At 37.4% G+C, this 11,629-nt stretch overlaps 1 protein-coding gene across 3 annotated transcripts in view; it reads left to right on the top strand.

Annotated features, from left to right (window-relative positions):
• Positions 1–11,629, top strand: part of RABGAP1L (RAB GTPase activating protein 1 like) — a 762,391-nt gene that overhangs the window by 69,940 nt on the left and 680,822 nt on the right. The window lies entirely within an intron of this gene.

The following is an 11,629-nucleotide window of genomic DNA, read 5'->3' as shown; positions in this document are numbered from 1 at the left end:
TCTCTGTCTCTGGTGAGTGCACATGCCCTATGGCAAAAACCTAAGAAAAAAAGTTATTTGAATTCTGCAGTGTCAGTTTTGTTAAATCAGGGTAAAATGCTTTGTTCAAATAATAGAAATTCTTTCTATGCTGTTCTTGTTAGAATTCCCACTTTCTCAAGTTTTAACATACTTGCTTCTTCATATACTGTAATATACAAAATGTAATGTGATTAAAAGCAAGCACCAACACAGTGAATAAATACAGAGGGCATTTTGTCTTTTTTTTTGAGAGGTTTTGCTATAGGGTGCATGAGCTCACCAGAAAGAGAGACAGAAAGCAAGAAATCATCCCCCAGGGGGGATGGCCATGCTGAAATCCCTTCTCCTCCTTTCTCCTTTTGGGATCTTGGGCACGCACGCACATGTGCCCGGTGTGAATTTAAGCCACCGGGTCCAGGACTCGAACTGCGGCCAATTATGTGGGAGTCCAGCGACGTAGCCATTACGCCATCTGCTGGTCCCCCACTTTGTTATTTTTATATTTAAAAAAAATCTACCTTGACTCAGGATTTATAGACTACATACTTTGAAATTATTGTGGTTTACAATTTTTGTAAAACTTACAGCTCTGGTGTTATTACTGTATAAACTGTTTTTTGTAGAATATTCTAATGAAGATTATATGAGCAATATTCAAAACCTCAGTCTCCTGAGCATCTTGTAATAATTTTGTTATGACATTATTTTGCCTCCCTCCCTGCTTCCTGTTTCCTCCCTTCTGTTTGTTCTTCCTTCTTTTTCTTTTCTTTTTTCCCTCTATAGCTTAGTTATTGTGAATATCAAATAACTCATTATTTTGAGCCAAAGGATTGTTTAGAGTTGTGTAATAGTGAATAAAGGAGTTGTATAGAATGTGGGCTGTCATTCTTCTAATGATAATAGATTGTTATGTTATAAATACTGCCTCCTCATGACCTGAGAAAAAGTTTCCTTTTTCCCCAGTTCTGTTTCTTTCTCTCATATATATATACACACACACACACAGTGAATTTTTATTATTAAATGTTATTTTCATATGTATTTAAAAATTTTGTTGTAGGATGTGTACACTCACCAGAGAGAGAGGGAAAGTGAGAAAGCATCCCCAGGGGTAATGATCAGGCTGCAATCCCTTTCCTCCATTGTCCTCTTAGGGCATGTTCTCCAAGCTACGGGTCCAGGGCTCAAGCCATGCAGTCAGCCATGTATTATCGATCTGCCTTAACCACCATATCATTGGCTAGTCCATATTTTCCTATTTTAAAAACTGCTTGGGGCAAGCTGGTGGTGTGGTGGTTAAGGCGCTAGACTCCTGCCTAGCCCACTGTTGTTCAAGTGTCAGACCCACTGCTTTATAAACAAGCTGGGAATTGTGTATGTGTGTGTCTGCCCAAAATCCCAAGAGGAGAATGGAGGAAAAGGGATTGTGGTGTGGCCATCCCCTGTGAGGGTGATTCCTTGCTTTCCCTCTGTGTTTCTCTCCAGTGAGCACACATACCTTTCACTTCCCCACTCCTTCTCTGTTTCTGTCTCTTTCTCTCTGGCTAATGCTCATGCTCTATAGCAAAATTTAGCAGATCATTAAAAAAACAAAACAAAACAAAACTTGGGACCAGCAGGTGGTATGGTGGTTAAGGCACTGGACACTCCCACACGGCCAACCACGGTTTGAGCCTTAGACCTGGTGGCTTATTTTTCACTTTCTCTCTCTCTCAGTGTCTCTCTTTGGTCAAATTAAAATAAAGGAGTGAATAAATAAACAAATAATTCTTAAAATAAAAACTTATGTTGAGAGATCTTAAGTGGTTAAGTACAATGCAGATTTTCTTGGTAAAATCCATTAAAAATGCTAGATGAGACCATTTCATGTGAATTAAAAAGATTAAATTAGATTCATCAGTAATATTCAGCTCTCCTGATTGTGAGATTGATTGAAATGAATCTTAAGTATGAAGAAAATGGTCTCTAACTTTGCTGTTATAATCTATATTAGAGAAAAAAGTGTGGAAAGCTGTGGAAAATAGATTTTGGACTGGTCTACATATGAAGACATGAGCAGAAACTTTTTTTTTTGGAGGGGGGGAGACGTTTTTGCTATAGGGGCATGTGTGCTTGCCAGAAAGACAGAGAGAGAGACAGAGAGACAGAAAGCAAGAAATCACCCCCCAGAGGGGATGGCCATACCACAATCCCTTCTCCTCCATTCTCCTCTTGGGATCTTGGGCATGCATGCACACGTGCCCGGCATGAGTTTAAGCTACCGGATCCGGGACTTGAACCATGGTCCACTACGTGGGAGTCCAGCGACATAGCCATGATGCCAGCTGCTGGTCCCAAGGACATGAGCAGAAACTTTAAAAGTGAAAAAACTGAAATCTGGAGAAGTTGAATGTTAAAATTCATGTGGGTAATTATTATAAGAACAGAGCCTACACCTTCTCTAGATTTCAATAGACTAGAAAATAGAAAACATTAGTAGACCAAGGGAATTAGGTGAACATCCGATACAACTCAAGATTACCTTTGAATCTTTTCTACTTTTAAGACCTTAAAGGAAAATGGGTTAGTTTCAGTTCTGAGTGATTTAGACATAGATAGATACCTAAAACTATTTCTTTTATTCTGAAAGTATTGGTCTTATTGAATTAACTCAGAATTAATCCTGTGCACAAACAGGATTAAACTAGACTCCTGGGGCAATAACAAATTAAATGGGTTGTTTTGCTCCCAAATTATATTTTCTTGCCAGCTTTCCTATTGTCATAACCAAATCTCAGTATATGAATGTTGGGGTGATACATTCAAACTGTAGTATTAAGGCATTTGAATTGTGACAAGGAAGAGAAGGGCATTTCAGTTAGAGAAAATACTGGGTGTCTGAAAAGTCATAATATATTTTGCATAGAAAAATATGTCGTGATTTTCCCAACAACCTAATAGTTGGGTAAGTTCATAAAGCTGTGACGTAATGTGGTGTTTTCAGGATTTGTAGGAAGATATTGCCAAAGTATTAATGGACATAGTTGGTAATTACCTTAAATACATAGGTTATTACCATGCTCAGAAATTTACACCCTTCATCCTCAGGTGGAGAAGAACCACCAAAGGCTTTTAAGCTGGGAGTGACACTAAGCTTTTAACTGAGAAAGGTTACTATGAAGAGAGTGAAAAGAAGTTGAGACTGGAGGCAGTAGATATGAAGTATGAAGGCTGGTGTGACCAGGATAAGAAATTGATGAAGGCCTGAAGAAAGGCAGTGGCAGTGGGGAGGGTGGGAAATATAAATTTGGAAGGTAAAAATCAGTAAGATAATATATGATTTCATGTGAGGCTAAGGGAAAACAAGGTTAGAATTACTTCCAGGTAATGGGGAGGATGTTGATCCTCTTGACTGAGATATAGTTCCAGGGAAAAGTACTTTGAAGTTATGAAAGCTAGTGGAATTTTGGATATGTTGACTTTAATGTGTCTGTGGAACTTGTAGGTGATGTTTAGTAGGCAGTTGGCTGGATATGTAGGTGTGTGTGGTTGTATGTGTATAAATAGGGTGTGTGTGTGTGTGTGTAGTTATTTAGACAGTTGGATATTTGTATCCTGAGCTTGGGAAATAAAAGTTTTAATAGTGCCAATGCTTAAGAATGGCGAATAGTAATAGATGAAATCTCTGAGAGTCCAAATACTGAATGAGGAGTGAAGGCCAAGGGAATCACCTCGGGGAATGCAGACTTAAAAACAAAATTAGTTGAGGAAGAAGATTGAGTCAAGTAAATAGGGAAGGATAGGCACAGATCTAGAGTTAAAATCATAAGAACATGAGGTCAGAAAAGGCAAGAGAAGAAATAGTGATTATTTCCCATCAGAGGAGAATGCCTGTAGCATCAGTTATTGCAGAGAGATTAATTTGTGATTTGATTGGTAATAAGAGACAATGATCTTAGACTCTAAGGCTTGGGCAGTTTTGGAGGAATAGTGGGGCAGAATTCATATTGCAGTTGATTTAAGATTGAATGGAAGAAAAATGTCACCTACCTTCTCTAATGCAATGGAGACAAAAGAGGTGCTGACTACAAATACAAAGTATCAGTGTACATTTTAGTTTATCTTATGTAATACTATACTTTTGAGAAAAATCACTTTCCCTTTGTACTTCTCCTGAGTTTAGAAGCCAGACTTCTAGCGATACTGGTGAATGAGTAGCCCAATTAAATAGGGAGTCAACATTTATAAGAATGGCATAGCTTTTAAAATTAAAAGCTAACTAATTTCTTTCTGCAGATTTTGTGTAGTTACTAAATTATACATAACTTAATATTTTTTTATGTATTGAAGGAATTTTAACTAAAAGTTAAATGAGAATTTTGGAAATATCTTTTGCTTCCAATTTTATGTGCTTATTATCCAATTAAAGTGATTTTTAAATAACAGTCTTAAAGTATGCGCAAATAGAATACATATTGGAAGTACTCATAAATTTATAGTGAGACTAGGTATTAGTGCTCTAGTAAATTGTCCAATAAATGATTTAATAAACTGTTACTTCTTCCTTTTCCTATTGCAGAAAATAAATGTCATGCATTCTATCATCTTTAAGGTATTTATTGGCAGGATTCTTTGATAGGAATGATCGGATCTTTGTGGTACTGTTTTTGTTCTGTTTCACAGTTTTTTAAATTATGGGATAATTCCTGCTAGTGATTGTAGCCAAGTTTGTTCTGTTGAATATATTGTACTAAAGTAGGTTATAGGGGAGAATAGATTTCTCATCCATCTCTAGGTTCATGGCTGAAACCCTTATAATAAAAGTGAGATTAACAGAGAAGACCATAAAAAATATTTTATGTGGATTTTACATACATAAATGAAGACCCCAAAGAAGTAGGGAAAACTGTATTTTTATACTTAGGTTTGGTGAAAAGTGGAATGCCATATAAATATTATAAGACAGAAGAGGCACATTATTCCCCCTTTACCTTTAGGGGATATGTTCCTAGACATCCAGTGGATGCCTGGAACTCTGAGTAATCCCAAACCCTAGATATGTTTTCCCTATACATTTAACCAGAACCCTGGTACCAGACCCAACTTCTGCTCTTCGCTGCTCAAAAGCCAATACTTCAGAGACAAGTATTGGTGGAAAACAAAGATGATTTTATTCAGGAAGTCAGTAGCCTGGGGAAAAATGACAGACTGGTATCCCAAGACTGTACCCCAAGTAACAGGTCGTCACAGAGTTTTTTTCTTTCTTCTTTTTTCTTTTCTTTTCTTTTTTTTTTTTTTTTTTTTTTGCCATAGGGTGCATGTGTTTGCCAGAGAGAGAAAGTGAGAAATCACCCCCTCCCCCCTCATCCCAGCCAGAGTGAATGAATACACCAAAATCTCTTCTCCATTCTCCTCTCAGGATTTTGGGTATGCATGCACAAGCGCCTAGCATGATTTTCAAGTTGTCAGGTCTAGGACTCGAACCATGGTTGGCCATGTACAAGTCCAGCACCTTAACCACCTTGCCACCTGCTGGCCTCCATACGGGGACTTTTAAAAGAAAAAAAATAAGGGGAAGCAGCTATAGCCTACCTGTCACTTTGCAGTGGTCAAGCTGATTAAATCTCAACTGGTCATATGTAAGGGGTCTGGTAGTATCTTTCTGCTCCCTGTTTTCATAGCTTGGTATTCTGCAGTGACTCAGCAAAACTTACTAACTTTAATTTGCTAAATATTAAACTAGGTCTGTTGTGAGGGAGGTGAACGGTTAGCTAAGCTTTGTAAGATTCATCCTGAGGAAAGTGAAAGAAGTTAAGGACCAGTGTTTCTAAAGGCTCGTCTATTAAGATGGACTTCCAAGACTATGTGCTATGTGGAATCACTTTGGTTCTCTTGTGGTTTGATTATGTGCATATGTAGCTAGGATAAAGTTTAACTTATAAATTATGTACAGTATGAGATTAACAATAACTAGTAATAAAGTACAACAGTTATTGATATAATGTTACCACAGAAGCATGCAGTTTAAAATTTATGAATTGTTTATTTTTGGAATTTTCCATTTAGTATTTTCAGCTTGCAAGTTGACTGCTAAAAGCAAAACTGTGATAAGGGTTAACTATTATATAATCAAATGGTAACAAATTGGCGGAATTTAGCGAGATTTTTTTGTTTTTAGATTTTTCTTGGTGTCCTGTGTCTTTAAGGATAAGAATGTTTTCTTTTTCTGTGGGTCTGAGGAGAGTTTCTCTGGAATGAAAGTTTTATGACCTTCTTCTGGAGAAGGTTATCTAGGTTTATGACCTATAGCCTGTCTTGAGAATAGGGCAAGGGGAAGGTGAGAGTTACCTCCTACTTTTGCTGTTTTCTCAAATTGCCCCATATTTGGGGGCAATACACATCCTGAACTTTATCAGGATCTTATCTCAAACACACATCAAAGGAAGTAACTGAATACAGCATTTCCTTCAAGTACTAAAGTGAGGATATGTAATTTATTTTTGACTTCATCTACAACTTTTGGAATTGTTAGTTAATTGATTCTGAAAAGTTAGCAGTTAAGATATTGAAATTCTAAGAGAATCCTTACTTACATATACCCTTTTGCATTCCACTTAAAAAGTATTATGGCATTTTTAAAACAAAACAAGATGACTGGCATGACAACTTAAGATCCTTTCATTAAATATTGTTCTTCCTCTCCCTCGTCTGTCTTTTGTGGAATTTAAGAAAGCATTCCTAAGTGGCCTTAGAGTGAGACATAGCTTTCTTATTTAAAAACTTGCATTGTCTTAATGTGTATTGAAAATTTAACAAATAAAAACAATAGGCTTATCACCACTTTATGAGCAGGTGAGAGATCTATTTTAGGTATAATGAGGGAAGGTGTAACATGATTGATATTTAATAATGGAATTCGGCTTTCAGGGCCAGAGGACATTCTTATTTTTAATATGATAGTATTAGTCTTATAATACTTCTTGTTCGGCATTTTGAAATTTGTTCCTCATAAAAATGTTTTCTATTTGGTGCTGGTACCGAAATATAATAAAAATTGATAACAGTAAAGCTATTTTATGCATAAAATAGTGGATACTTACAGAGATAGGAGCTTGCAACACTTTCTTCAGTAAACTCAGTGGTCTTTCATAATTAGGTGTCCATGAGAATAGAGAGTGTAAGGAAAAAATAGAAGATTTGAATGATTAGATAAAGTTATTATAAAACAGTAGTATTCCCAAAGAGTCAAGTGAGTCAGAAGCATTTAAAAATGGGGGATGTGGGGGTAGATTGTAGTTACTGAATTCTTGATTATTTTGGGTATGTATAATAAACTAAAAAGAACAACTTGAGGCAAATTATAGGAAAAATAATATGTCAGAACAAATACTTAGGTAATTTCATTTTAAAGATAATTGTAAACAACATCATTTACATTACATTTGTTATGAAATCCAGAACATTTTGAAGCCAGCATAGCATTATTTTTTATTTTTTTTGAGAGGTTTTTGCTATAGGGCACATGTGCTTGCCAGAGACAGAGAGAGACAGACAGAAGTGAGAAATCACCCCTCAGAGGGGATGACCATGCCACAATCCCTTCTCTTCCATTCTCTTCTTGAGATCATGGGTGCATATGCGTGTGTGAATTTAAGCCACCAGGTCCGGGACTTGAACCGTGGTTGACTACATGGGAATCCAGCAACATAGCCATTACACTAACTGCTGGTCTTCAGCATAGCATATTTTAATGCAGATCAAGATTTCTTGAAGTAGAAAACATATAGAATTAGTAAGGTTTACATAATGTATATAAATTCTACTAGCACATCTGATTAGAATGAGGAAAAAATTTTCTGAAACATGTATATCTGCTTTATTATGGAAATTTTCCAACATAATAAAAAACTAAATTGTATTTAGTTATTATACCATATTTCTTTCTTTTAGCATTCTTTCTTTTCTTTTTTTTTTTTAGATTTTTGATGTAGGGTGCATGTGCTCACTGGAGACACAGAGAGACAGGGTGAGAGAAACTGAGAAACTACACTCAGGGGGATGGCCACACTGCAATTTCTTCTCCTCTCAGGATTTGAGCACGCACACACATGTACTCAGTGTGAATTTCAAGCTGCCAGGTCCAGGATTCGAACCGCACTTGACTATGTGGAAGTCCGTTGCCACAACCACTATGCCACCTGCCGGCCCCAGGTACCATATTTCTAAAAAGGCATACTGAATTTTAGATTTGGATGCCAGTGAATTACCTACTTGCGTTTATATGTGTAGTGAGTACCATGTTTTTTGGATTTAATACACAAAATAAGTATTTTGAATTTGGATCTAAAGTAAGTATGTCACATGAGGCTGATTCTCAGTAGATAATATGTAAGTCCCAGTAGGAGTCCCTTTATCTCTCTAATCCTTAGATTCCTTATTATTAAATAAAGTGTGGTTTAATAGTATTATGGAAGTTTTTCATGTCTAAAATTACATGAAATAAGAATTAATGAGTTACATAAAAGGTTTTCAGCACAAATAATCCATGTCTGTTAAGTCACATTAATTCAAGAAGTACAGGCTTATTAAGTGCATGTGGTATGGTAGTGGCTTCAGTGAGCATATCATGTTTAAAATTTGATTTTTACCTCCCAAGTTCTCTGTGTCACCTCATGTTAATAGGAGAATATGTAAAATGATTAATAATAATTAATGGCACATGATAAATACCAAATGTAAAGGATGTGCACATACTTTGGTGATTTAGAAAAGGCAATCATAGCAGGAGAATTACCCAACATGGTAGTTAGGTCTGTCTGTGAGTCATTTCTGTGAATAGCAGAATATATGTTCACATGTAAGAGAATGTATTGTCACTCTGTAGACTGTAAAGTGACCCAAAAAAGGTAGGTCACTTTCCAGGATAGACCATATGATAGACACAAAACAAGGCTCAACAGAAGAAAAAAGTGTTTTTTTAAGTTTTTGTCATAGGGTGCATGCACTCACTCGCCAGGGACAGACAGACAGAAAGTAGGAGATCACTCGCCGGCAGGATGGCCATGCCACAGTTCCTTCTCTTCCATTTTCCTCCTGGGATATTGGGCATACGTGTACATGTTCCTGATGTGATTTTCAGGCCACCAGGTTTGGGACTCGAACTGTGGTGGGTTATGTGGGAGTCCAGCATTGTAGCCCTTATGCCACCTGCTGGCCCTTCAACAAAAATTTTTAAAGTTTGTTTCTATCTTTCACAAGAGATAGAGACAGAGATACAGCACTCCCATTAGTATCTTTATTTATTTATTTTTTTTACTATTTTTTTTTTTGAGAGGTTTTTTGCTATAGGGCGCGTGCGCTCGCCAGACAGACAGAGACAGAGAGACAGAAAGCGAGAAATCACCCTCCAGGGGGGATGGCCACGCTGCAATCCCTTCTCCTCCGTTCTCCTCTAGGGATCTTGGGCACGCACGCACACGCGCCCGGCGTGAGTTTTAAACCACCGGGTCCGGGACGCGAACCGCAGTCGACTACGTGGGAGTCCAGCGACATAGCCATTACGCTAACTGCTGGTCCCCCCAGTAGTATCTTGATGCCACAATCCATCCCCCTAGGCCTCAACTAGTTTTAGATAAGGAATAAGTACATGCCTGGTACACACTGAGAGGTCTCTAGACTTGCACTGGAAACTTGCAATGTGGGATTGACTTGGAGAGTACCATGGTTTCCTGCTGCACCGCTCTCTGGCCCGTGAACAAGTTTTAAAAAGCTGAAATCACATCAAGTCATTTTTTTTTTCACAATGACATAAAATTAGAAATCAGTTACAAAGAGAATTTTGGAAACTATACAAATTCATGTAAACTAAACAACATATTCAAGAATTACCACTAGATCAATGAAGAAATTAAGAAGGAAGATTAAAAGTTTTTGAAACATGTAGGAATGAAAGTACAACAAACCAAAAGTAGTACTAAGTGGGTATTGATAATAAAAAATGCTTACATCTAAAAAAAGTAGAAAGATCTCCAATAAGCAAGCAACCTAATGATGCACTGAAGGTACTAGAAAAAGAACAAATCACTAGTGGTACTGGTGAGAGGGCTCTCCATTGCGTTGATGGCTGGGGCTACATGAGAGGCCTAGGTTCGGTTTCTGCCCCAACTAAATAAAAAACAGTCTGAATGTGGTGATGCTCCCCAGTGGTCCTAACTAATGGGAGATTAGAGCAAGAGAATTGTGACATGGCAAGAACTATAAAGAAATTTCCCTTTCTCTCTCCTGTGTTCTATCTCATAAAGTCCCTAAAAGTAGTAGTAGTAGGAAATAAATAGTAGAAGGAAAATAGTAGAAGAAAAAAATAGAGAGCCAAGCAGGAATAAATGAAATTGAGATGTAAAAAGTACATGAGATCAATGTACTAAAAAAAATGATTTTTTTTGGGGGGGGAGGAATGAAGGGAGAGGTTTTTGCCATAGGGTGTGTGTACTTGCCAGGAAGACAGAGACAGAGAGACAAAAAGCGAGAAATCACCCCCCTGGGGGGTGGCCACACCGCAATCGCTTCTCCTCCATTCTCCTCTCGGGATCCTAGGCACGGTCCAGGACTTGAACCACTGTCGACTACATGGGAGTCCAGAGACATAGCCATTATGCCAACTGCTGGTCCCTAGAAAGTTGTTTTATAAAAAAGATAAACATAATGAAAACTATTAGTCCGAAGTTTTCATTTACAGAAGGACTTTGGTGGCAAATACAGAATTTTTCAGGTTATGTATTTCTTGTTGGATAAATGTAGATAGTGGCTTTTAAGGAACTGGATCTATTTGATCTGAGTCATTAATTAATCTACATAGATCTATTGGCATTATACCTTTATTATCCTTTTGCTATCTGTGGGATCTGTTATAATGTCCACTCTTGTTCCCGATTGGCAATTTGAATCTTCTTTCTTTTTTGTCTTTGCAAGGTTAGCTTAAGCATTTATTAGTCTTTTCAAAGAATTACCTCTTTACTTTTTCTTTTTTTTTTGAGAGTTTTTTTTTTTTTTTTCGCTATAGGGAGCGTGCGCTCGCCAGACAGACAGAGAGAGACATAGAGACAGAAAGCGAGAAATCACCCCCCAGGGGGGATGGTCACGCCGCAGTTCCTTCTCCTCCATTCTCCTCTCGGGATCTTGGGCACGTACGCACACGCGCCCGGTGTGAGTTTTAAGCCACCGGGTCCGGGACGTGAACCGCAGTCAACTACGTGGGAGTCCAGCGACATAGCCATTACGCTAACTGCTGGTTCCCAGAATTACCTCTTTACTTTTTAAAGTTTTTACCCAATCTTTTTAATTCATTTTCTTTTTAAATTTATTTTCTGAAACATTTTTAAAAAATTAATTAATTTACATTCATTTCCTGAGCATCATCACAGAATACAAAATGTGATTTCCCATCCAGAATATACTTCATAGTGGCTTAATTATACATGTTATTGTCAATAATTTTCCATTTGTAGTTTCATATACATATATATATATTTTTTTCCCCTCCTATTTCTTTTCTTTTTTTTTTTTTTTGGAGAGATTTTCACTGTAGGGCGCGTGCGCTCGCCAGACAGACAGAGAGAGACATAGAGACAGA

The sequence above is a fragment of the Tupaia chinensis genome, unplaced genomic scaffold (genome assembly GCF_000334495.1).
Source record: "Tupaia chinensis unplaced genomic scaffold, TupChi_1.0 Scaffold000369_1, whole genome shotgun sequence".
Lineage (NCBI taxonomy): Eukaryota > Metazoa > Chordata > Mammalia > Scandentia > Tupaiidae > Tupaia > Tupaia belangeri.
Note: the sequence above shows the minus strand (reverse complement) of the source record. Positions and strands in the feature narration are given on the sequence as shown.